This window comes from Saccopteryx leptura, chromosome 13 (genome assembly GCF_036850995.1).
Source record: "Saccopteryx leptura isolate mSacLep1 chromosome 13, mSacLep1_pri_phased_curated, whole genome shotgun sequence".
NCBI classification, from domain to species: domain Eukaryota; kingdom Metazoa; phylum Chordata; class Mammalia; order Chiroptera; family Emballonuridae; genus Saccopteryx; species Saccopteryx leptura.
The window spans coordinates 30,727,274-30,751,138 of NC_089515.1; the positions used below are offsets into that span (position 1 = coordinate 30,727,274).

The following is a 23,865-nucleotide window of genomic DNA, read 5'->3' on the forward strand; positions in this document are numbered from 1 at the left end:
GCTCTGAGTTGGCGAGAGCAGGCGATTTGAGCTGAAGCTGCCATCTGCAGATTGAGCCCAGCCAGTGGTTGCCCAGAAGTGGCAGCAGCAACAGATAAGAGAACTATCAAGGAGGCACAGGCCTTGACTGTTTGACCTCACCAGGCCCTGTAAGCTTGCTGAGGGGTTTGGATTGGGCTTCTGGCAATGGACAGAGTGCTTATGGAAAGGCACTGAGGTTCATTAATAAAGAGCTGTATGCCTAGTTGCCTGTAATGGACCTTTACCTTGGTGATTTGCACAGACAGCTGGGCTGTCTATCATGGACTGATCATTGAGTGGTGAAATGGACTCTTGGACTGCAACCGAGAAAGGGAGAACTGGCTCCCTTGTTTGATGGACATGCCACTTTTAGACAGTATGAGAGACCCTGATTGGGAGGAGGGGCAGTTCTGGTGGAGGCCCTCCTGCACCAGGAAGCTGCTCTCATCCAGTTGCAGAGACACACCAAGGACACTTTACAGTTTCCATGGACACAGCCCTGGATTATACAGGCCCTCCAACCTACCACGGGGTTGGGGGCTAGAGATGGGCCTCCAGTTATCACCTTAAGCCAGTGGTTCTCAAAGTGTACGCCAGGGCACACTGGTGCACCCTAGAGGATTTCCAGGTGCGCCCTGTGGTATTCCAGAGAAATATGTGCCTGTTGGGGACCAAAAAACCAACAGGGTTTTTGGAGTTTAGCTCTTTGGGGGATAGAGGTGTGGCAAATTGGCTGTAGGCTGACAGTCTGCCCAACCCCCCACCTCACTTGTCTGATTAGGTTGCAAAAGGCTATTAAGCTGTGGTGCTGGATTGTTTACACTACCCCCATGTTGCCCGGAAAGACTGGAGGCAAGTTTCTTCTATTCTTTGTTTGGTGTAAAATTAAGATGATATGTATGGTGGGGGTTTTTTGCACTCAACACAATTAAGAGTAAAAAGAAAGGAATTCTTCAATGTATTGATGAGGAAATGAGAGTTTGCCTTTCAAATATATGCCCAAACATTGAAGAAATCACTAGGACACATCAGGCTCATGTTTCTCATAAACACAAGAAGGAAAAAACTTAACACATTTGTGCCGGGACCTGCTGAATTTACTAAATCTTACTAAGAATGTATCTATATATATAAAAAGATAACTTTTTTGTCGTTTTTTAATTTTTTAATCCCTCTTTTTTACGAATTCTAAAAAGCATAACTGAGAAAATGTAACATAAAAGTGTTTTTTAATGTCAGAATAAATTTGATTTTGTCATATTTATTTCATTTAATTACCATAAAAGCACGCTTAGACTTTATATCTTTTCTTTAATATTTGACTTAATTCTTAAAACATATTTCTCAGAAATTTGTATATAGTGCTCCTACAATTATTTGTAGGATTTTAAATGCACCCTGACTTCAAAAAGTTTGAGAACCACGGCCTTAAGCAGTGTGCTCAGGGAGACAGCATTATGAAGGTCACCTTTGTAATTATTGTAATTGTATAACTTGTGCTATTGCTGTGGTCTGCTTGTTTATGTAATGTACCTCACTCCTTGCACAGGGATACTTGTCATGTAGATTGTGAAATGAGCAACCTTAAAGGGGTGGAACGTTGGGCAAAGAAGTATGTAACAAGTGTGTTAGGCTTGCTCACTTGCACTTTGCCTGATCGGTGCATGAGCTCGGGGCAGCACCTCATGTGTACAGTCTATGTAAGGCCTTTGGGAGGGGCCATTGTTTGCCATAGAAGGGGTCCCCCTTCCCGGCCTGTTTGCTTGAGAGCCCTGAGAGAAAGGGAAGCGGTTTCCCCTGCCTGCTTGCTCATCTGCTGTTGCGAGACTATAATAAATGGAATGCCCAACCATTTTCCGGCTCCACAGTTCCATTACCATCTGCCCGAGTCCAGTGTGAGCCTACAGTACACAGCCACTGGCCCTACAGTTGGTCTTCTACCCTCATTCTTATCTTTCTTTTAGTCTTTGATCTAAAATGATCTATATTAAAATACTATCAGTCCTTTTGTTAAAATCCTCCAAGTCATCTCTTGGTTGAATAAAGCATAACCTCTAAGAGATTCCTCAAAAAAGGCCATTAGTTCCCTGACCAGGTAGTTCAGTTGGTTAAAGTGTTGCTTTGATACACCAAAGTTGCAGGTTCAATCCCCGGTTAGGGCACATACAAAAATCAACCAATGAATGCATAAATAAGTGGAACAACAAAATGTCTGTCTCTCTCTCCTTCTTTCCCTCCTTCTTCTCTCTCTCTATAAAGATCAATCAATAAACAATTCTTTTTTTTTTTTCTTTCATTTTTTCCGAAGCTGGAAACGGGGAGGCAGTCGGACAGACTCCTGCATGCCCACCAGGGGGCGATGCTTTGCCCATCTGGGGCGTCGCTCTGTTGAGTCCAGAGCCATTCTATCGCCTGAGGCAGAGGCCACAGAGCCATCCCCAGTGCCCGGGCCATCTTTGCTCCAATGGAACCTCGCTGCGGGAGGGGAAGAGAGAGACAGAGAGGAAGGAGAGGGAGAGGGGTGGAGAAGCAAATGGGCGCCTCTCTTGTGTGCCCTGGCCAGGAATCGAACCCGGGACTCCTGCACGCCAGGCCGACGCTCTACCGCTGAGCCAACCGGCCAGGGCCAAACAATTCTTTTTCTAAAAAAAGAAAGGCCTTAACTACCACATGCTGAAAATGTTGTGTGTGTTTTTTGTTGTTGTTGATACTTGAAAAATAGGCTGCCTTGGATTACACTTTTTCAGTCAGTGTTTAGAAAATGCTTCCCCCTTTTTGCCTCACTTTATATGTTGCTTTTGAGAAGTGTGATGCTGCTGTGCTTACTCTTTTGCATTTACAAATTATAAGTCCTTCTTTGCCTGGAGTCTGTCAGGATTTTTTTCTTTATCTTTCAAATCTGATCGTTTTGCCCAGATATGTCTCAGATTTAGTCGTTTCAGCCTACTTTTCTCAGGTACTTGGTAGGTTTTTTTCAATATGTAGGTTCAGGTCTTCAGTCATTTCTGAAAATGTTTCTTCAGTTGTAGTTTTAAATGCTAGTTCCCTTTTTAAAAAAAAATGTGGGGCCCTGGCCGGTTGGCTCAGCGGTAGAGCGTCGGCCTGGCATGCGGGGGACCTGGGTTCGATTCCCGGCCAGGGCACATAGAAGAAGCACCCATTTGCTTCTCCACCCCCACCCCTCCTTCCTCTCTGTCTCTCTCTTCTCCTCCCGCAGCCAAGGCTCCATTGGAGCAAAGATAGCCCAGGCGCTGGGGATGGCTCCTTGGCCTCTGCCCCAGGCGCTAGAGTGGCTCTGGTCGCATCAGAGCGACGCCCCGGAGGGGCAGAGCATTGCCCCCTGGTGGGCAGAGCATTGCCCCCTGGTGGGCGTGCCAGGTGGATCCTGGTCGGGCGCATGCGGGAGTCTGTCTGACTGTCTCTCCCCATTTCCAGCTTCAGAAAAATACAAAAAAAAAAAAAAAATGTGGAGTGTTTCATGAATTTGCGTGTCATCCTTATGCAGAGGTTATGCTGGTCTTCTCTGTGTTGTCCCAATTTTAGCATATGTGCCACCGAAGCGAGCACTTAAATGTTAGTTCTGTCCCATTGCTCTGTTTTCTTTTAAAACACTTTTTAGTAAAGTTATTGGGGTGACATTGGTTAATAAAGTTATATAGGTTTCAGGTGTGCAATTCTATAATACATCATTTGTATATTGTATTATGTGTTCACCCCAAGTCAAGTCTCCCCCTTGCTTGATTTTCTTTAGGGACTCCTGATTATATAAATGACTACCCTTTGCATTTATTCTACTTCTTCCCCTCCGCTCTTTTTTCTTCTTTATCTTCTTTTCATTTTTATAGCTGTTTCCTGCCTTCCTTTCCAGCTAAACCCTCATCTTGAGTGTTTGCTTTTTTTTTCTCTATCTTTTTAAAAATAGGTTTTTATAAATAGTGTATTCAAAGGTTTTGATCCACTCTGTAAGAAACCCCACATTAAGAAAACTATACAAATCTTGGTAAGAGTTTAAACTTTGAGAGATTCGCCTGACCAGGTGGTGGCGCAGTGGATAGAGCATCGGACTGGGATGCAGAAGGACCCAGGTTCGAGACCCCGAGGTTGCCAGCTTGAGCGCAGGCTCATCTGGCTTGAGCAAAAAGCTCACTAGCTTGGACCCAAGGTCACTGGCTCGAGCAAGGGGTTACTCAGTCTGCTGAAGGCCCACGGTCATGGCACATTATGAGAAAGCAATCAATGAACAACTAAAGTGTCGCAATGAAAAACTGATGATTGATGTTTCTCATCTCTCTCCATTCCTGTCTGTCTGTCTCTATATATCCCTCTCTCTGACTCTCTCTCTGTCCCTGTAAAAAAAAAATTTTGAGAAATTCAAGGCTGATGCCAAGCCTTTACATTTCTGCTGCTTCGATGCCCAAGGACCAGTGGATAACACTCTCAGGGCACCAAGCCCCACTCTCCTGCGTGGCTCCTTCCCTCCTGGGCCAGACAGCTTTACACTGCTTCATTAACCCCTTTGTTGCTCCTTGATGAATCTTAGATTACACTTTCTAGATTTCTGGATTTCCTTTAATAGGAAACTTCACAATCATTTCCTGGGGATTTATGCCAATGAAAACCAATAGTGGTGGCCCTGGCCGGTTGGCTCAGCGGTAGAGCGTCGGCCTGGCGTGCGGGGGACCCAGGTTCGATTCCTGGCCAGGGCACATAGGAGAAGCGCCCATTTGCTTCTCCACCCCCCCTTCTTCCTCTCTGTCTCTCTCTTCCCCTCCCGCAGCCAAGGCTCCATTGGAGCAAAGATGGCCCTGGCGCTGGGGATGGCTCCTTGGCCTCTGCCGCAGGCGCTAGAGTGGCTCTGGTCGCAGCAGAGCGACGCCCCGGAGGGGCAGAGCATCGCCCCCTCGTGGGCAGAGCGTCGCCCCTGGTGGGCGTGCCGGGTGGATCCTGGTCGGGCGCATGAGGGAGTCTGTCTGACTGTCTGTCCCCGTTTCCAGCTTAAGAAAAATACAAAAAATAAATAAAAACAAACAAAAAAAAAACCAATAGTGGCACAGTGGGTAAAGCATTCCACTTGGAACGCTGAGGTTGCCAGTTCAAAACATTAGGCTTGGCTAGTCAAGGCACATACTGAAAGCAAATGCTATGAGTTGTTGCTCCCCACCCCACCTTCTTTCTCTCCTTCCACCAAAAATCAATAAATAAAAAACTTTAAAGAAAACCAGTGGTGAATCAGACGCTGAGTCATGTCTGCATGCTTTTTTCCGGAGCTTCCTTGACTTCACCCATCCTACCTCCAGCCAAGCTGAGTTGAAGTTAGGTTCCCTCCTGTGTGCATTGCTTTGTTTATATGATAACAATTATGGTTGGGTTTCCTGTTTGCCATCTCTTCCAGCGGAATTAAAGACCTTCCATTTCTGTCTGCGGCTTGTTCTCTTCACCCACACTCTTTCTCAACAAGCTGGTGTGCTGCTGCTCTCTGCACAGGCCAACACGTCCCACCTCCCGTCACTCCCTCTCCTTGGACTCTGCTTTCCAACCATCTGAGTAGGAAGACTACCTTTTTCTTGTCTTTTTTCAAAAAGTACTTATTTATTTATTTGTTTGTTTATTTCAGAGAGAGAGAGTAAGGGGGAAAAGAGAGAGAGCGAGAGGCATCAATGTATTGTTCTACTTATCTATACATTCATTAGATCACAATTCATTTTAATAAATAATTTGTTTTCTTCTTTTTCCAAGTGAAAGGAGGGGAGATTGAAAGACTCCTGCATGCATCCCGACCGGGAGCCACCTGGTTACCCCTGTCTGGGGCTGATGCTCTGCTCATCTAGAGCCATGCTTGCAACTGAGATATTTTTAGTTCTTGAGGCAGAGGATCCACGGAGCCATCCTCAGCACCCTGGGCTGATGCCTTTGAATCCACTGAGCTGTGGCTGCAGGAAGAGAAGAGAGAGAGGGAGAGAGAGCAAAGGGGGAGGAGGAGGGGTAGAGAAGCAGATGATCACTTCTCCTGTGTGCCCTTACTGGGAATTGAACCTGGGACATCCACATGCTGGGCAACACTCTACCAGTGAGCCAACTGGCCAGGGCTGGATCACAAATCTTGTATGTGCCCTAATCTGGGATTGAACCCACAACCTTGGCATGTCAGGCTGATGCTCTAACCAACTGAGCTACTCAGCCAGGGCAACTTCCTTTTTCTTTCTTTTCTTAAGTGTAGCACATAATGACTTTTTTTTTTTTTCCGACAGAGTGAGGGACTGATAGAGACAGACAGACAGTAAGGGAGAGAAATGCGAAGCATCAAGCCTTCATTGTGGCACTTTAGTTGTTCATTGACTACTTTCTCATATGTGCCTTGACAGGGGTAGGGGGGCTCCAGCAGAGCGAGCGACCCCTTGCTTAAACCAGTGACCTGACCTTGGGCTCAAGCCAGAGAACTTGGGCTTCAAGCTAGCAACCTTTGGGCTCAAGCCAGTGACCATAGGATCATGTCTATGATCCCACGCTCAAGCCAGGGTCAGACGGACAAGCTGGTGTTCAAGCTGGTGAGCCCATGCTTAAGCTGGATGAGCCTGCACTCAAGCCAGTGACCTCTGGGTTTGGAACCTGGGTACTCTGTGTCTCAGCTTGATGCTCTATCCACTGCGCCATGGCCTGGTCAGGCTAGCACATAATGACTTTTAAAAATACTTATGCACCCATGTGACCACCACCTAGGTCATGTTCCAGCATCCCAGCCACCCCTTCATCCTACTATCAGTCAATACCTCCCCCTCTCAGTCAGTACTACCCCATCAAAGATAACTTTCTTTGACTTCTATCTTCATTAGTTTTTCCCTTTCTTGTTATTCATATATATGAAGTCACAAGAGTAGGTAATCTTTTGTGTCTGGCTTCTTTCATTCAATATTATATATATGAGATTCAAAGTGAATAGTACTGTATAGATATAATGTTTTATTTTATAGCAAATATTATGTGCTGGCTTTTATAACAACAATCTTGAACAACAAGGGCTATGGCTAATTGTGTGTTCTTTCTGATGCCCAGCATGGGAAGCATTCTATACACGGGAAAATATAAAACCAAACAATGAGAATGCTTTTTTTTTTTTTTGTATTTTTCTGAAGCTGGAAACGGGGAAGATAGTCAGACAGACTTCCGCATGCGCCCAACCGAGATCCACCCGGCACGCCCACCTTGGCTGTGGGAGGGGAAGAGAGAGACAGAGAGGAAGGAGGGGGGGGTGGAGAAGCAAATGGGCACTTCTCCTATGGGCCCTGGTCAGGAATCGAACCCGGGTCCCCCGCACGCCAGGCCGACGCTCTACCACTGAGCAAACCGGCCAGGGCCTGAGAATGCTTTTATGCATCCCCCTCAGAGGCTTGCTGAAGCTGTACACATAGCCACAAGGATGGCGCCTGGGATAGAGAGGAGACGATCTTTAGTTATATGTCATGTAAAGCAGTTTGAAAACTTTTGCATTAGAATCAACTGAGAGACTTAATAAACCGTTTCTGGGGGTCCTCAATCCTAATAGTCTCTCATTCAAGGAGATGTGAGGGCTTGCATTGCTCACAAGTTCCAGGGGGTGCTGATGCTGAAGGTCTAGGAACCACAACTGGAAAAGCACTGCTTCAAGGGACCAGTTAACAGAACTTGATGCGGTTCTCTCACAGACCCCTCCTCACCACCTTCATCGGTGGCAGCCCATACCTCCTGCACATCCTCTGTGAAAGCCTGAGGCCAGCTCAGGTCCTGTCTGCCTGTGCCAGGCACATGTGCTCAAGATCTCTGATCGGATGTCTCTGGGTGCTGAACTGGCTCAGAGGAAGCTAGGCTCAGGAGGGCAGTGGAGTCAGTCGCCTGTGCTACCTTTTCATGTTGTCAACCATGTAGTCATCTTCAGAATGGTTAAGGATGGGTATTTGTTCAAGATCAACATCTAGCTCTAGAGGTCCTTGGTGACCACCTCCTGGAGGTCCTGGATGGAGGCCCAGGATGCCCTAAGGTGAAGCTGGGCTTCTGCTGTTAGGCGTAGAGAGCAGCAGAACCTTCCAGTGGCTTTACATTCTGGAATTTATCAGACAGGTTGGACAACAGGCTGCTGAAGGACATACCAGAGAATTCAGTGACTTCAGAGACCTGGGAGCATGTGTCAAGTGATATGATCTCTCTGAGGCATCACAGTCTAGCTCGCCCTTCTCCACTAGGTTCCCCCCAGTCTGTCATTCCAGCTCCTGCCCAAAGAATCTCCCCTCCAAGGGTTGATTCTCCTGGTGAAAAGACAGAGTCCTCAGGGTGGTTTCAAGTCTAGGGACCCAGGTGTGCCTAAGATTCTCTGCTTCTTATTCTGGTCTTCATTAACCAGATGGGAAGACTTGTTTTCAGGATGCTACTGTTGTCGGTGGCAGACAGCACTGTCAATGCAACTCTCAGAGGGTTGGATGGGAAGGGATGATGCTGATTCACTGGGCATGGTGGGATTCCCAGCTGAGTGCTGCGTGGAGCCTGAGAGGTAGGAGATGACGGGGACAGGGCCTGTCGCTTGACGACTTAGTTGTTGTTCTGTACACTCTCAAAGACGTGCCTCTGTGGGCTATGTCTGGAGATTCTACTTCCAAGTTCCTTGTTCTGTTGCCAAGTTGCTCATGAGCAACAGGTTCAGCAAGGGCTGCGGTGTTTGACGTGGTCTTTTTGGGGGGTTTTCACTCTTTCTTGGGTCACATGAGAAGCTCTATGCACCCCACACTCTACACACTTGTCCTTCAGCTGCATAGTCCACAGTTCACCTGCGGATGGGCACCTTGAGAAGCCTAGAGGCTGGGCGAGCTTTACAGTGACAAATTAGGAAGGGACTAATTCCAGCAAATATTTAAAGTGGAAGGCTTTTCTGATCCACAAACCAAAATTCTTTCCTTTCTGATAAAAATGAGATTGCTCTTAGAATTGCCTGAATTTCTGGATTTTGGAGGAGAATTATGATTTTACAGGCCTGAAAGTGATCTGTCCATAGAACTAAATGCCTTCAGTAGGGCTGTTATGCTAGTACTAGCCCAGCAGTGCACAGTGCCACCTAGTGGTTAGCCTGCATCAGAAAGGTCTTCCTTCTGAAAAGCCTGCGACAGAAGAGAGGGAGCTGACTAGAAGCAGATAAAACCCCCTGCAAAATGACCTGTAACGGTGATTTTCAAACTTATTCACCTCATGGCACACACAAACTAATTCCAAAAATTCTGCAACACATCAAAAAAATAGATTTTTTTCTGACCTGGCAGAAAAGTATTATTTTGATTGATTTACAAATAATAATAATAATTACCTACCCTTTTTGCTCCAAAGTGAATTTTTAAAAAATCAGGTGCCTATACCTGTATATAAATGTATCTGTTACCAAGAGTTAACCAACCCATTCAGCCTGTGGTGGCACAGTGGATAGAGCGTCGACCTTGAATGCTGAGGTCACCAGTTCAAAACCCTGGGCTTGCTTTGTCAAGGCACATATAACAAGCAAGCAGTGAACAACTAAAATGAAGCAACTATACTTCTTGCTCTCCTTCTCTCTGTAAAATCAATTAGTAAAATATTTTTAAAAAATTAAGAAAGTCAGCCAATCAGATGCAACCTTACTATTTTTATTTATGGTTTAAGATAGGGCATTTACACCCAGACAGCTATTGTTGTGTTGACTATTGTCATTTTTTTTTAATTTTATGTTGTTGTTGTTTTGTTTGTTTTGTATTTGACTATTTTTTTTTTTTGTATTTTTCTGAAGCTGGAAACGGGGAGAGACAGTCAGACAGACTCCCGCATGCGCCCGACCGGGATCCACCCGGCATGCCCACCAGGGGGCAACGCTCTGCCACCAGGGGGCAATGCTCTGCCCCTCCGGGGCACCGCTCTCTTGCGACCAGAGCCACTCTAGCACCTGGGTCAGAGGCCAAGGAGCCATCCCCAGCGCCCGGACCATCTTTGCTCCAATGGAGCCTCGGCTGCGGGAGGGGAAGAGAGAGACAGAAAGGAAGGAGAGGGGAAGGGTGGAGAAGCAGATGGGCGCTTCTCCTGTGTGCCCTGGCCGGGAATCGAACCCGGGACTTCTGCACGCCAGGCCGATGCTCTACCGCTGAGCCAACCGGCCAGGGCTGTATTTGACTATTTTTTAATTTGACAATCTAAGGAAAAAGAGGTCAGTGCCTCTGACTAAATACTAGTCAGATATCGCATGTTATGAAAGTTCTTGAAGCACATCAGTGTGCTGCTCTACACCAGTTGAAAATCACTGATCTATAATAGAAACCAGTGGGAACTGCCACCCATTTACATCATCTGTTTTTGTTTGTTTGTTTGTTTCTCAAGAGAGAGACAGGAAGAGAGAGGGATGAAAAACTTCAACTTGTAGTTGTGTCACTTTTAATTGTTCATTGATTGCTACTCATATGTGCCTTGACTGGGGAGCTCAAGCAGAGCTGGTAACTCCTTGCTCAAGCCAGTGACCTTGGGGTCATGGTGATGATCCCATGCTCAAGCTGGCAAGCCTATGCTCAAGTCCATGAACCTGTGCTCAAGCCAGTAACCTCGGGATTTTGACACCCTATCCATTGTACCACCACCTTAAATTTTTTTTTTAATTTACTGATTGATTTTAGAGAGAAGGGAAAAGGAGGAGAGAGAGAGAGAGAGAGAGAGAGAGAGAGAGACATCAGTTTGTTGTCCCACTTATTTATACATTCATTGGTTGATTCTTGTATGTGCCCTGACTAGGAATTGAACCTGCAACCTTGGCATATTGGGACAACGCTCTAACCAATGGAGCTATTGGGTTGGGGAATAAGTTCATAGCGTTTTTACCGAAGACTTTTATTTAAACAGAAAACAATAATTATATCAATAAGTTAATCAATTATATATTTGCCGTTGCTGTTTACAACCTCTTTCCACCTCTCGACCAATTTTGTTGATGCCGTTCCGCCAAAAATCGCCTGGTCTGGTGTTAAAGAAGTTGTTGAGCCAGTTTTTAAGGACCTCTTTGTTATCGAAGGTAATGCCCTTCATATGGTTTGACAGGGAGCAGAAAAGATGGTAATCGGTTGGTGCAAGGTCCGGAGAATAGGGCGGATGCTGAGGGACCTCCCATTCGAGCTCTTGGAGTGTGGCTTTGACGACTTGTGCAACATGGGGCCTGGCATTGTCGTGAAGGAGTATGGTTTGACCATGTCAATCAGGTCTTTTCAGTCGAATAGCCTCATTCACGCGGTGTAGCTGGGCAACGTAGAGCTCCTTGTTGACCGTGGCATTCTTTTCGAGCATTTCCCAGTTCTTCATCAAATTCAGAAGGCCTTCCGCTGTGGCACGTGTCATCGACGTCAAAGTCGCCATTTTTGAACTTTGCAAACCATTTCCATGCTGTAGACTCGCCTTGTGACACCTTCTCCATACACGTCGCAAATGTCCCGGGCTGCTTCGGCAGCTTTTTGACCTCAATGAAAAGCAAAGAAGAGCAGGTGTCGAAAATGTTGATTTTTGCCTCCTGGGTATTCCATTTCTAAACCTCAAAACTAATAAAAAATTAAATAACTCAAAAATACAATTAATATAGTTTTGTAGAGCAGAAAGAGTTTTATCGAATGAATACTTACGCTTTGCCAAACAGCAAACAAATCGTTGTAAAATAAAAGAAAATATAAAAACGCTATGAACTTATTCCCCAACCCAATACTTAGCCAGAGCTCTATTTTTTTTTAGTTCTGTGAAAGGAGGGGAGGTAGAGACAAACTCTCAATGCACTTTGACCGGGATCCATCCAGCAATCCCACTAGGGGGTGACACTCTGCCCATCTGGAGCCCTTGCTCTGCGACAAGAGCAATTTTTTAGTGCCTGAGGCAGAGACCATGGATCCATCATTGGTGTCCAGGGCCAACTCGCTCTAATTGAGCCATAGCTGCAGGAGGGGAAGAGGAGAGAGAGAGAAATGAGAGGAGGAGGGGTAAAGAAGCAGATGGGCGCTTCTCCTGTGTGCCCTGACCAGGAATCAAACCCAGGACATCCACACACCAGGCCAATGCTCTACTAGTGAGCCAACCAGCCAGGGCAATTTTTTTAAATTCATTTTAGAGGAGAGAGAGAGAGAGAGAGAGAGAGAGAGAGAGAGAGAGAGGGAGGGAGAGGGAGAGAGAGAGAGAAGTGGGGGAGGAGCAGAAAGCATATGTGCCTTGACTGGGCAAGCCCAGGGTTTCGAACCGGCGACCTCAGCAGTCTAGGTTGACGCTTTATCCACTGCACCACCACAGGTCAGGCCGCAATTTTTTTTAATGTTTATAAGAGTTTATTTGAGCTAAACTGGTGATGTGCTAGGGAGCACGATCTCAAATGTTCCCATCTGACATCTTTCTGTCTGCTCTAGACAATGAAAATACAAAATAAATGAGAATAGAAAAAATAATTAAGGCATTCAATTGTACAAATTACATATCTGTCCCAAAATATACTCACATTAAATAAAATCAGCTTTTCACCAAGAGATTTACATTAAATGATTGCATGGGTTCTGGGAAGCTTTGCAACATCTAGGCAGAGCCAACACCTGAGGAAGAAACTAAAAGAATTTGTATCCAATCACAGTTTGTGGCAGGTTTCTTTTTCTTTTTTCTTTAGTGTACACGAGAGAGAGAGAGAGAAAGAGAGAAAGAGAGAGGGAAAGAGATGAGAAGCATCAATTCTTCTTCATTGTGGCACCTTAGTTGTTTATTGATTTCTTTCTCATCTGTGCCTTGATCAGGGATGCTACAGGGGGCGCTACAGCAGAGCCAGTGACCCCTTGCTCAAGCCAGTGACTTTAGGCTCAAACCAGCAACCTTGGGCTCAAGCCAGCGACCTTGGGCTTCCAGCCAGCGACCATGGAGTCATGTCTATGATCCCATGCTCAAGCCGGTGACCCCATGCTCAAGCTGTTGAGCCTGTGCTCAAACCAGTGACCTTGGGGTTTGGAACCTGGGTCTTCAGCATCCCAGGTCAACTCTCTATCCACTGTGCCACTGCCTGGTCAGCCTATATGGCAAGTTTCTTATTGCCAGTCTAGAAGTTGCACTGAACACATCATTAGCATCATTTGTGCAGGGAATTGATTTTATTTATGAAGAGGAGAAGCAAGTTCTATCTGCAATTTTGCACTCATTAAAACTTCTCAAGAATTTCATCAATAGCTTATACAATACAATTTCAAAAAGTAAACATGTTAAGGTAAGCAGACAAGTCTTTAGAATCCAAAACACATTTTCTTGCTGTATTATGTTGAATTCTCCAACTACCATGGGCAATTGTGAAAATATTTTCTGAAGTTGGAAACGGGGAGGCAGTCAGACCAGGATCCACCTGGCACGCCCACCAGGGGACGATGCTCTGCTCATCTGGGGCATCACTCTGTTGCAACCAGAGCCACTCTAGTGCCTGGGGCAGAGGCCAAGGAGCCATCCTCAGCGCCCGGGCCAACTTTGTTCCAATGGAGCCTCGGCTGCAGGAGGGGAAGAGAGAGACAGTTAGCTGAAAGCAGTGAGGTTCATTTGGATCAGGAAAATGTACTTTACGCGTATGAGATAAATCAGCTTTAAGTTCTGCAACTTCTTTAACAAGCAGCCTGTCTGTCACGAAAATCTTCTGAGGGAAGTCGGACTGCAGTCTGGGACCGATAAAGATGGTTATCGCCCTTCAGGTTGCTTGTCAGTGTTAGCGTGACTGCTACGTTTCCTTTGGGCTCCAAGAGACAGGCGAGGTGAGCCCAGTGACCAACACCGTGTTAGGTCTGGCAAGGAATGCAGCCCCCCATGGTGGTTTTATCAGTCTTCCTCTCTTTCCCTCTCCTTTGGGCAAAGAAGACTTTATTCTTCTGTTCTGAGCCTGTTTCAAGGTTGGAGAAGCAGTTAAGAGGGCGTGCGTGCGTGTGTGCGTGCCTGTGCGTGCTTGTGTTCTAGAGGAAGGACTGTCACCTCAGCTAGGTCTTTGGAAGGGCTTGTAGGTCCAGAGAGTTAAACTGGTTCATCCCAGAGGGTGGAGGTTGTAAAGCCCCTCTTTGAGGGGATTCTAGACACTGACAGGTTAGAGGGGTGACTGAATCTCGGGAGAGGGCTGTGGTAGAATGTTAAAGATGGTCTTCAATGTATCACACTCTGTATGGCCACAACCTTTGGCAATTGACTATGCTACTCTCTTTTCAAGTAGAGTCTATGTCCCTGACCTGGGACTCTTCTTGGCTGGGCTTATGACTTACTTTGACCAGCAGAATGGAGTGGAAGTAAAGAGCAGGAACTTCTGAGCACAGGCCTGGAAAAGTCTCGCAGCTTCTGCTTTTGCTTATATATCCGAGCTGCCTGTAAAGAGGTCTAGGCCGCCCTGGCCGGTTGGCTCAGCGGTAGAGCGTCGGCCTGGTGTGCGGGGGACCCGGGTTCGATTCCCGGCCAGGGCACATAGGAGAAGCGCCCGTTTGCTTCTCCACCCCCCACCCCCTCCTTCCTCTCTGTCTCTCTCTTCCCCTCCCGCAGCCAAGGCTCCATTGGAGCAAAGATGGCCCGGGCGCTGGGGATGGCTCCTTGGCCTCTGCCCCAGGCACTAGAGTGGCTCTGGTCGAGGCAGAGCGACACCCCGGAGGGGCAGAGCATCGCCCCCTGGTGGGCAGAGCATCACCCCTGGTGGGCGTGCCGGGTGGATCCCGGTCGGGCGCATGTGGGAGTCTGTCTGACTGTCTCTCCCCGTTTCCAGCTTCAGAAAAATACAAAAAAAAAAAAAAAAAAAAGAGGTCTAGGCCATCCTACTAGAGAGAGAATCGAGGTGTCTCAACTGAAAATGGCAACAGCCTTTTGGGATCTCCAAGCTCAGCTCAGCCACAGTTGCCTATAGCCACAGGAGTGAGCCCAGAATTTACCATGAGACACAGAGATGGCTTGGCCTCACTTCTGCCAAAATTCCTGGCCCACAGGAGCATGAGGAAGACAAAAGTTGCCCAAGCCATTACCTGTTGGGTGGTTTGTTCTGCAGTAGCAATGGATAACTGATGTGGTAGCTAGCCATGGAGCTGCCTGGGTACCCCAGATTAGGGAACCACAGGAAAGGTTGGTTGGAAGGGATGGATATCACCAATGAACTGACCCTTTCTTTTCTCTGTTTCTTTTTCCTTTTATTTTTTTTATTGATTGATTTTAGAGAGATAGGGAAAGAGAAATAGAATCATTAGTTTGTTGTTCCACTTAGTTATGCACTCATTGATTGATTCTTGTATGTGCCCTGACCTTGGATTGAACCTGTAACCTTGGTGTGTTGGAATGATGCTCTAACCAAATGAGCTACCCAGCCAGGGCTAAAGTGGCCCATTCCTGAACAGACCACAGTTGCCTGGACTAGAAGCCATGATACAGGCAGGGAAATGTCTCTGATGGTGCCTATAAGTCCCCTAGGCTCTTGAGGGCATAGAGGCCTCCCAAAGTGATTGAGGGTGAATTTCTATCAACATGGGAGAGAGTGAGGGATTGAGTTAGTTTAATTTGATTTTAAAAATAAAGAGCCCTGGCTGGTTGGCTCAGCGGTAGAGCGTCAGCCTGGCGTGCAAGAGTCCCGGTTTGATTCCCGACCAGGGCACACAGGAGAGGCGCCCATTTGCTTCTCTACCCTCCCCCTCTCCTTCCTCTCTGTCTCTCTCTTCCCCTCCCGCAGCCAAGGCTCCATTGGAGCAAAGATGGCCTGGGTGCTGGGGATGGCTCTGTGGCCTCTGCCTCAGGAGCTAGAATGGCTCTGGACGCAACAGAGCGACGCCCCAGAGGGGCAAAGCATCGCCCCCTGGTGGGCATGCCGGGTGGATCCCGGTCGGGCGCATGTGGGAGTCTATCTGACTGCCTCCCTGCTTCTAACTTCGGAAAAATACAAAAAAAACAAACAAAAAAAAAGTATAAAAAATAAAGAAATGCGATATTTTTTGCATCCAGGTGTTATGAAGCAAATTCAAGCACTCTTACGTGCACCTTTTTATACATACAATGTTTACACCTGAACAGTCTCTTTAATTTCTTCTTTTTGCTACAAAACTCGAGGAAGTACTTTTAAAGCAGCACTAGGTCACGAACAAAAGAAACCTATTCAGTTTCTACTTCTCCAGCAGATCTGTCACAGTTCAATTTCTTCATCTCTCTTTGTTACACGAAGGCTTTGTTTTGTGTATGTGTACAGTGAGATGCATATTGAAATGGAAAGTTATTAACAGCAAACCGGGTCTGGGGAGAAGAGGAGACACTGGAGAGAACCGTGGTGCTGTTTTCTTTTCCCACCCCCTGTTCGTTGTGCTTCTAAACTCCGACACCGAAGCATGGAGAGTGGGCTGGTGACTAGGTGGGAGTTCGTGGAGATTTGCCAGCCTTCTGTATTCACAGAATATTCTAACAAAGTATCTGGTGCTTGTGATGCTTAGTTAGTTCTTTTGAAAAATTTCAGAGTAAATGAACTCAAATGCAGTACTTCTCTGCTCAGAACCCTCTGATAGCTTCCTACTCAGAGTCAAGTCCCAAGTTCTCTCCATGGTGTGGTAGTCAAAATAATAGCTTCACAGCCCTGGCTCCATGGACAAAGCATCGTCTGGCACAGCAAAGTCGCATGTTCAATCCCCAGTCAGGACACATATGAGAAGCAATTAATAAGTGTATAACAATGGAACAATGAGTTGATGCTTCTCTCCCTCTCTCTCTCTCTCTCTCTCTCTCTTTTTCTCCCTCTGCCCTCTTCTCTACATCTGTCAAATCAATGGGAATTTTTTTAAATAAAAAAGAACAAGAGCATTTATATTTAAAAAGACTAATAGCCCCCCAAAGATGTCCGTATAATAATTCCCAGAACCTGTGAATATGTTAGTTACAAGGAAAGAAGGACATTGCAGGTATGATTAAGTTAGGGATCTTGAGATGGGAGATGATCTTAGATTGTCCGGTGGGCCAATGTAACTAGAGGTGTTCTTATAGGAGAGAGAAGGAATCGGAAAAAAAAGTCACAGTAGAGGCAGAGGTGGTGTGTGTGTGTGTGTGGGGGGGAGTGGGAGAGATTTGAAGATGCCACAATGCTGGCTTTCAATATAGCGGAAGGATCCATGGATCAAGGAATACAGATAGCCTCTAAAAGATAAAAAAATGAACTAATTTTCCCCTGCAGTTTCCAGAAGGAATACAGCTCTGCTAACACCTTGATTTTAGCCTTTTAAAGTTTATTTCAGACTTCTGACCTTCAGAACTGTTACGATGATACATTTGTATTGTCTTGAGCCATGAGGTTTGTGGTTTCTTTGTCACAGCAGCAAGAGGATACCACTACATATGGTCTACAAGACCTTATGGAATCTGTTTCCCTGTCCTGTCCACCACATCTTTGACTTTATTCCCATCCATTTCTATTCCCTCTTCCAATCCTACTCATACTTCTCTCCATCAATTTCTCAAACATTTCAAGCAATCTACCTCCTAGAGTTTTTGCATTTGCTATTCTTCTGTTCCCCCAAGTTTTCCCCTCAATACCCACAAGGTCCACACCCTCATTTCCTTCTGCTCAAATGTCAACTTATCAGGGCTATATTTCCTAAGCACTCCGTGCACACACACACGCCATCAATCTCTTTCGCTTTTCATTTTGATTATTTGCTCATGTATGTCTCCCACACCTAGAATGCAAGCTCCTTGCAGCCAAGTATTCTGTCTACTTTGTTCACCACTGTACCACTAACTCCTAGAACAGTTTTAACTTGTAATAGGTACACAAGAATCATTTCCTAAGTGAATGAATGAATAAACATTTGAGGGGCAGTCTGGTATAGTAGAACACAGACTCAGAGCTGAATTGCCTATGTTGAATCTTGAGTTTGGGGTGTGTGGTCTTGGGACAGTCACTTGTCTTCAGTACCTGTCCTGTAAAATGAAGCACTTTTACAACTCCCACCTTTTAGAATTGTTGAGAGAGTTAAATGAACCAATGTACACAGGTGCCTCTCTCAAAGCTGCATCCCTTTACCTCTGGGTGAGTACTTAACCTAGCTCATGTTACATCTAACTTCTCTAAAAGGGGAAGCCCCAGAAAAGCCCTAGTAAAATCAGTGCTAGGGACTAGAGCACAATTCTGTGTCATTCTATGTCATTCTGTAATGATATAACAGAAATAACTTCTGTTTCTTTGTGATTCTTTCTGGAAATTTTCTTTTGACCCATCATCTGTCCACTGGTTAATTCAGCTTCAAACCTATCCACTGAGTTTAAAGCTTTTGTTATTATACCTTTTTTATTGTGAAAAATATGCATAACATCAATTTGTTCCACTTTTTATGTATTCATTGGTTGATTCTTGTATGTGCCCTGAACCGGATATCAAACCTGCAACCTTTGCATATCGGGACAATGCTCTAACCAGCTGAGCTACCCAGCCAGGACCATGCTTCTTTATTAAAGTTGAATCATATACCATTGTGGGTACATATAACATTTTGTTTATCTGCTCACCTGTCAATGAACACATGGGTTGTTTCTACCTTTTGGTTATTGTTAATGATGCTGATATGAACACTGGTGTAAAAGCATCTGCTTAGGTCCCTGCTTTTGATTCTTTTGTGTGTATATGCCCAGAACTGGAATTGCTGGATCATATGAAAATTCTGTTTAATTTTTTGAAAAATCACCGTACTGTATTCCACAGTGGCCACATCATTTTATATTCTCATTAGTAATACGTAATGGTTCTAATTTCTCCACATCTTTGCCAACACTTGTTTTCTGTGTTTTGTTAATAACCATTCTTTAAAAAAATTTTTTTTTAATTTATTCATTTTAGAGAGGAGAGTGAGAGTGAGACAGAGAGAGAAAGGGGGGAGGAGCAGGAAGCATCAACTCTCATAGGTGCCTTAACCAGACAAGTGCGCGAACCAGCAACCTCAGCGTTCCAGCTCGACACTTTATCCCCTGCACCACCACAGGTCAGGCGTTAATAACCGTTCTAATGGGTACAAAGTAGTATCTCTTTGGGTTGGCTGTTATACTTTTGTGATATAGATTTTCCACTGGTTCTTTTTTTCTAGTTTACAGTGTTCAGCCCACACTTTCAATATTTAACCATATTAAGCCTATTAACCATGTGAACCATATTTAGTCATATTAATCATATTCATGAAGAACTAAATCTGATGATTCTATTATCTAGATTCTGTGGGGTTGTTTCTACGTCTGTGTTTTCTTTTAGCTTTTATTCATGTTGTCTTGTCAGCTCAGTGTTGTTGTTTTTTTTATTGAATAGCGTATCTTGTACCTGAAATAATATAGAAATATTTTGAGACTTAGGATAATGTTGTTTTCCTCCAGAGAGGCAAGCCTAGGGGCATTACCAGTCCAGAATTGCCCTAATCCAATTTCAGCGACTGAGATGGTTCAAAGCTAGGTTTTGTTCCTTCAAGGGCTGTCCTATTTCTCGTTCTTCCTTACTCCTATGTAACAGTTTGGAATCCTATCCTTAAACAAAGGGGGAAGGAGTTACCAGGATACTCCAACCTGTTGCATGCCATCAACTACAGTGTTTATCCCCTGAGCTTCAAAGACAGTTGAAAACATAGCTCCATTTCTTGGCATCTTAAGACCTCTCTCTCTCTCTCTCTCTCTCTTTAAATATTTTATTTATTGATTTTTAGATAGAGGAGAGAAGGAGAGAAAGGGTGGGGGAGGAAGAGCAGGAAGCATCAACTCGTAGTAGTTGTTTCTCTTATGTGCCTTGACTGGGCAAGCCGAGGGTTTTGAACCAGCGACCTCAGCATTCTAGGTCGACACTTTACCCTCTGCACCATGTGCCCTGGCCGAGAATCGAACCCGGGTCCCCCGCACGCCAGGCCGACGCTCCACCGCTGAGCCAACTGGCCAGGGCCCTGCCATTTGGATTCCTGTTTATTGGCAGGTGTTAATTTGGACAACCTAGTTATTAACTTACCTCTCTGGCTTAAATAAGCTCTTCTTCTCCCATAAGAATGTTCCCCTTCCCCTTTGCCCCCATGAGGCTCCCTGATGGATGTGGCCTGGTGTTTGGAGTCAACTCCCTTTCTTACTTCACACTCCCCCTTTGTACAGTCATCAAAATAAGCTATGTATGGATTATTGAGAATTAAGACAAAGCTGCTGATGAAAATAACAGTCATTTCTTACAGGTACAGTAAAATAATCATTTTTCTAATTATTGAAGGAATAAAAGAATAATGATAACAATAATGAACTACCTTTACCAACTGGTGTGTACCAGATGCATTTTTTGCATGATCTCATTTAATTCTCATAAAGCCCTGTGACCTCAGTTCTTTTTTTGTCTCTTTTGTTTTTTTTACAGGGACAGAAAGAGTCAGAGAGAGGGATAGATAGACAGGGACAGATAGACAGGAACGGAGAGAGAGATGAGAAGCATCAATCATCCGTTTTTCATTGTGACACCTTAGTTGTTCATTGATTGCTTTCTCATATGTGCCTTGACCGCGGGCCTTCAGCAGACTGAGTAACCCCTTGCTTGAGCCAGCGACCTTGGGTCCAAGCTGGTGAGCTTTTGCTCAAACCAGATGAGCCCACGCTCAAGCTGGCGACCTCAGGGTCTTGAACCTGGGTCCTCTGCATTTCAGTCGGATGCTCTATCTACTGCGCCACCACCTGGTCAGGTGACCTCAGTTCTATCAGGCCTCTACAGTGGGAAGAGGGCTTAGAGGAGCTATGTAATCTGTTCCATCATCCGACTGGCAGAGCAAGACTGGAAATGGTGGAATTTGAATTCATATACTCATCACTATCTTTTACTACTTCTAACATAAATCAATAGATCATAAAGGAAAAATTGAACTTCTAGGACATAGTAAAAATAATGAATATCTACATACACAATGTATACAGAAGAAAGAGACTGGAGGAAATAGTTACAGCAAATACGATAGAGGATTAACATCTGCCTGCTATGAAGTGAGCTAATAAGAGCATCAGGAAGTCAATTACAAATAGACAAAGACACAGGCTATATACAAGAGAAAATACACATTTTATTTCCAAGTGACAACCTTTTCAACCATCCTTATAATCAAGGACTTGAAAATGGAAATAATAACAAAGCACAATTTGAATCTACAAATTTGGAACACTTTTTTGAAAATACAAAATTCAACACAAGTGAGGCTGTGGAGAAATATTCATTACTGAAGCATCGTAAACTGGTAGAACTGTATTGCATTACATTTAACAATATACATATATCAAGGGTAATAAAAATATATCCTACTGTTTTCCTTTTCTGCATATTCCCAGGACTTTACTTTCAGAAAATAATTTGGTAGAAAGAGAGTTTTGTTTTAAAAATATTTCATGACAGGGCCCTGGCCGATTGGCTCAGCGGTAGGGCGTTGGCCTAGCATGCGGAGGACCCGGGTTCGATTCCCGGCCAGGGCACACAGGAGAAGCGCCCATTTGCTTCTCCACCCCTCCGCCGCGCCTTCCTCTCTGTCTCTCTCTTCCTCTCCCGCAGCCAAGGCTCCATTGGAGCAAAGATGGCCCGGGCGCTGAGGATGGCTCTGTGGCCTCTGCCTCAGGCGCTAGAGTGGCTCTGGGCGCAACATGGCGACGCCCAGGATGGGCAGAGCATCGCCCCCTGGTGGGCAGAGCGTCGCCCCATGGTGGGCGTGCCGGGTGGATCCCGGTCGGGAGCATGCGGGAGTCTGTCTGTCTCTCCCTGTTTCCAGCTTCAGAAAAATGCAAAAAAATAAATAAATAAAATTAAAAAAAATAAAAATATTTCATGACAAATTTCACCAGTAAAAGAGTGGAAATGCCTTTTGTGTATGTTTCTGACCATGTCCCAAGTTCTCCAGGGCAGAAGCAAGGCTGGTTTGGTCAGTGCTGCAGGGACTGCAGTCCAGAGTCGGTCTGGGGACAGATGCACAGTGCTTCTTCCAGTGTAGCTGGAGATGGCTCCAGAGGGGTCATTCGTTTGCACCTCAAAGTCCACTTCTGACCTGAGAAGAACGAAAGCTGAATTCCTGCCATGGGTGGAACGCTGAGACCTGCTCTTGTTCTTGGATCTGGTCTCTGAGGCGTTGGATTTCCTTTTTTTTTTTTTGTATTTTTCCGAAGCTGGAAACGGGGAGAGACAGTCAGACAGACTCCCGCATGCGCCCGACCGGGATCCACCCGGCACGCCCACCAGGGGGCGATGCTCTGCCCCTCCGGGGTGTCACTCTGCTGTGACCAGAGCCACTCTAGTGCCTGGGGCAGAGGCCAAGGAGCCATCCCCAGCGCCCGGGCCATCTTTGCTCCAATGGAGCCTTGGCTGCAGGAGGGGAAGAGAGAGATAGAGAGGAAGGAGGGGGGGAGGGGTGGAGAAGCAGATGGGCGCTTCTCCTGTGTGCCCTGGCCGAGAATCAAACCCGGGACCCCTTGCACGCCAGGCCGACGCTCTAACGCTGAGCCAACCGGCCAGGGCTAGGCGTTGGATTTCTAAGTGATGCATTTCAATAATTCTTCCAGTTTCTTCTTGCTCGTTTAGTCTCATGGTGGGAGTGATGATGGGAGTGTCCTCACTGGGCATCAGGTTTCTCGAGGACTTTCCCTGTAACTCTCAGCCATCCTCGGTGCTGCCATCATCCTGGGCAATGCCGGTGTCCTCGAGGATCCAGGGCTCGTCCGGAAATGTCTTAGATGTTCAGCACTACTAGAGAAATAAATGACCGCCAATTATGTCATTTCTACATGATGAAATTATATAGTTTTTAAGGATAAGACTCATAATGAAAAATCCACTTATGAAACAACATCAAATAAAAAAGTAGAAAACAAATTTATATGTACATAAACTGTGATTGCAACTCTGTGAGACCTATGCATATGGAGTCAGGAGAACAAGTTACTCATTAACAATCTCGAGGCAGAAATCCTCAGAAAGTGAGCTTATCTTTGCTTTGCCAAACACTTTACAGACCCCCCCACCCCATGGCTGTAGCAACTTAGAGCTTAGGGCTGGACTGGGTTACAACAAGGCAAATTTTTTTGTTTGTTTGTTTGTTTTATATTTTTCTGAAGCCGGAAATGGGGAGAGACAGTCAAACAGACTCCCGCATGTGCCTGACCAGGATCCACCCGGCACGCCCACCAGGGGCGAAGCTCTGCCCACCAGGGGGTGATGCTCTGCCCCTCCGGGGGGTCGCTCTGCCTCGACCAGAGCCACTCTAGCGCCTGGGGCAGAGGCCAAGGAGCCATCCCCAGCGCCCGGGCCATCTTTGCTCCAATGGAGCCTTGGCTGCGGGAGGGGAAGAGAGAGACAGAGAGGAAGGAAGGGGGGGATGGAGAAGCAAATGGGCGCTTCTCCTATGTGCCCTGGCCGGGAATCGAACCCGGGTCCCCCGCACGACAGGCTGACGCTCTACCGCTGAGCCAACCGGCCAGGGCCCACGAGGCAAATTTTTAATAAAGACAAGTTTTTACTTTCCCGGAGCAAGCAAAGGTGAGCAGGCATGGGAGAAACTAGTAAAAATGGAAGATGGAATCAGAGAAAGATGGGCAAGGAGGCGAGAGACTGGAGACTTCAGGAGAAATGAGCCATAAAAATGTTCTAGGGCCTGACCTGCGGTGATGCAGCGGGAAGAGCATTGGAACACTGAGCTCGCTGGTGTGAAACCCCGGGCTTGCCTGGTCAAAGCACATACGAGAAGCAACTACTATGAGTTGATGCTTCCCGTTCCTTCCCCTGCATTTCTGTCTCTACCTTCTCTCTAAAATCAACAAATAAAATCTTGAAAATAAAAAAGAAGGAAGAAAATGTTTTAGGAGGCAGAAATGCAA

General features: G+C 45.9%; 2 non-coding genes across 2 annotated transcripts; both read right to left on the reverse strand.

Moving 5' to 3' along the window:
* Nucleotides 1–3,481: 3,481 nt before the first annotated feature.
* Nucleotides 3,482–3,588, reverse strand: LOC136385107 (U6 spliceosomal RNA). The gene has a single exon (XR_010747719.1). It is a non-coding gene; the product is annotated as a U6 spliceosomal RNA (small nuclear RNA).
* Nucleotides 3,589–23,396: 19,808 nt separating this feature from the next.
* On the reverse strand, nucleotides 23,397–23,472 carry TRNAD-GUC (transfer RNA aspartic acid (anticodon GUC)). The gene has a single exon. It is a non-coding gene; the product is annotated as a tRNA-Asp (tRNA).
* Between the last annotated feature and the right edge of the window lie 393 nt (nucleotides 23,473–23,865).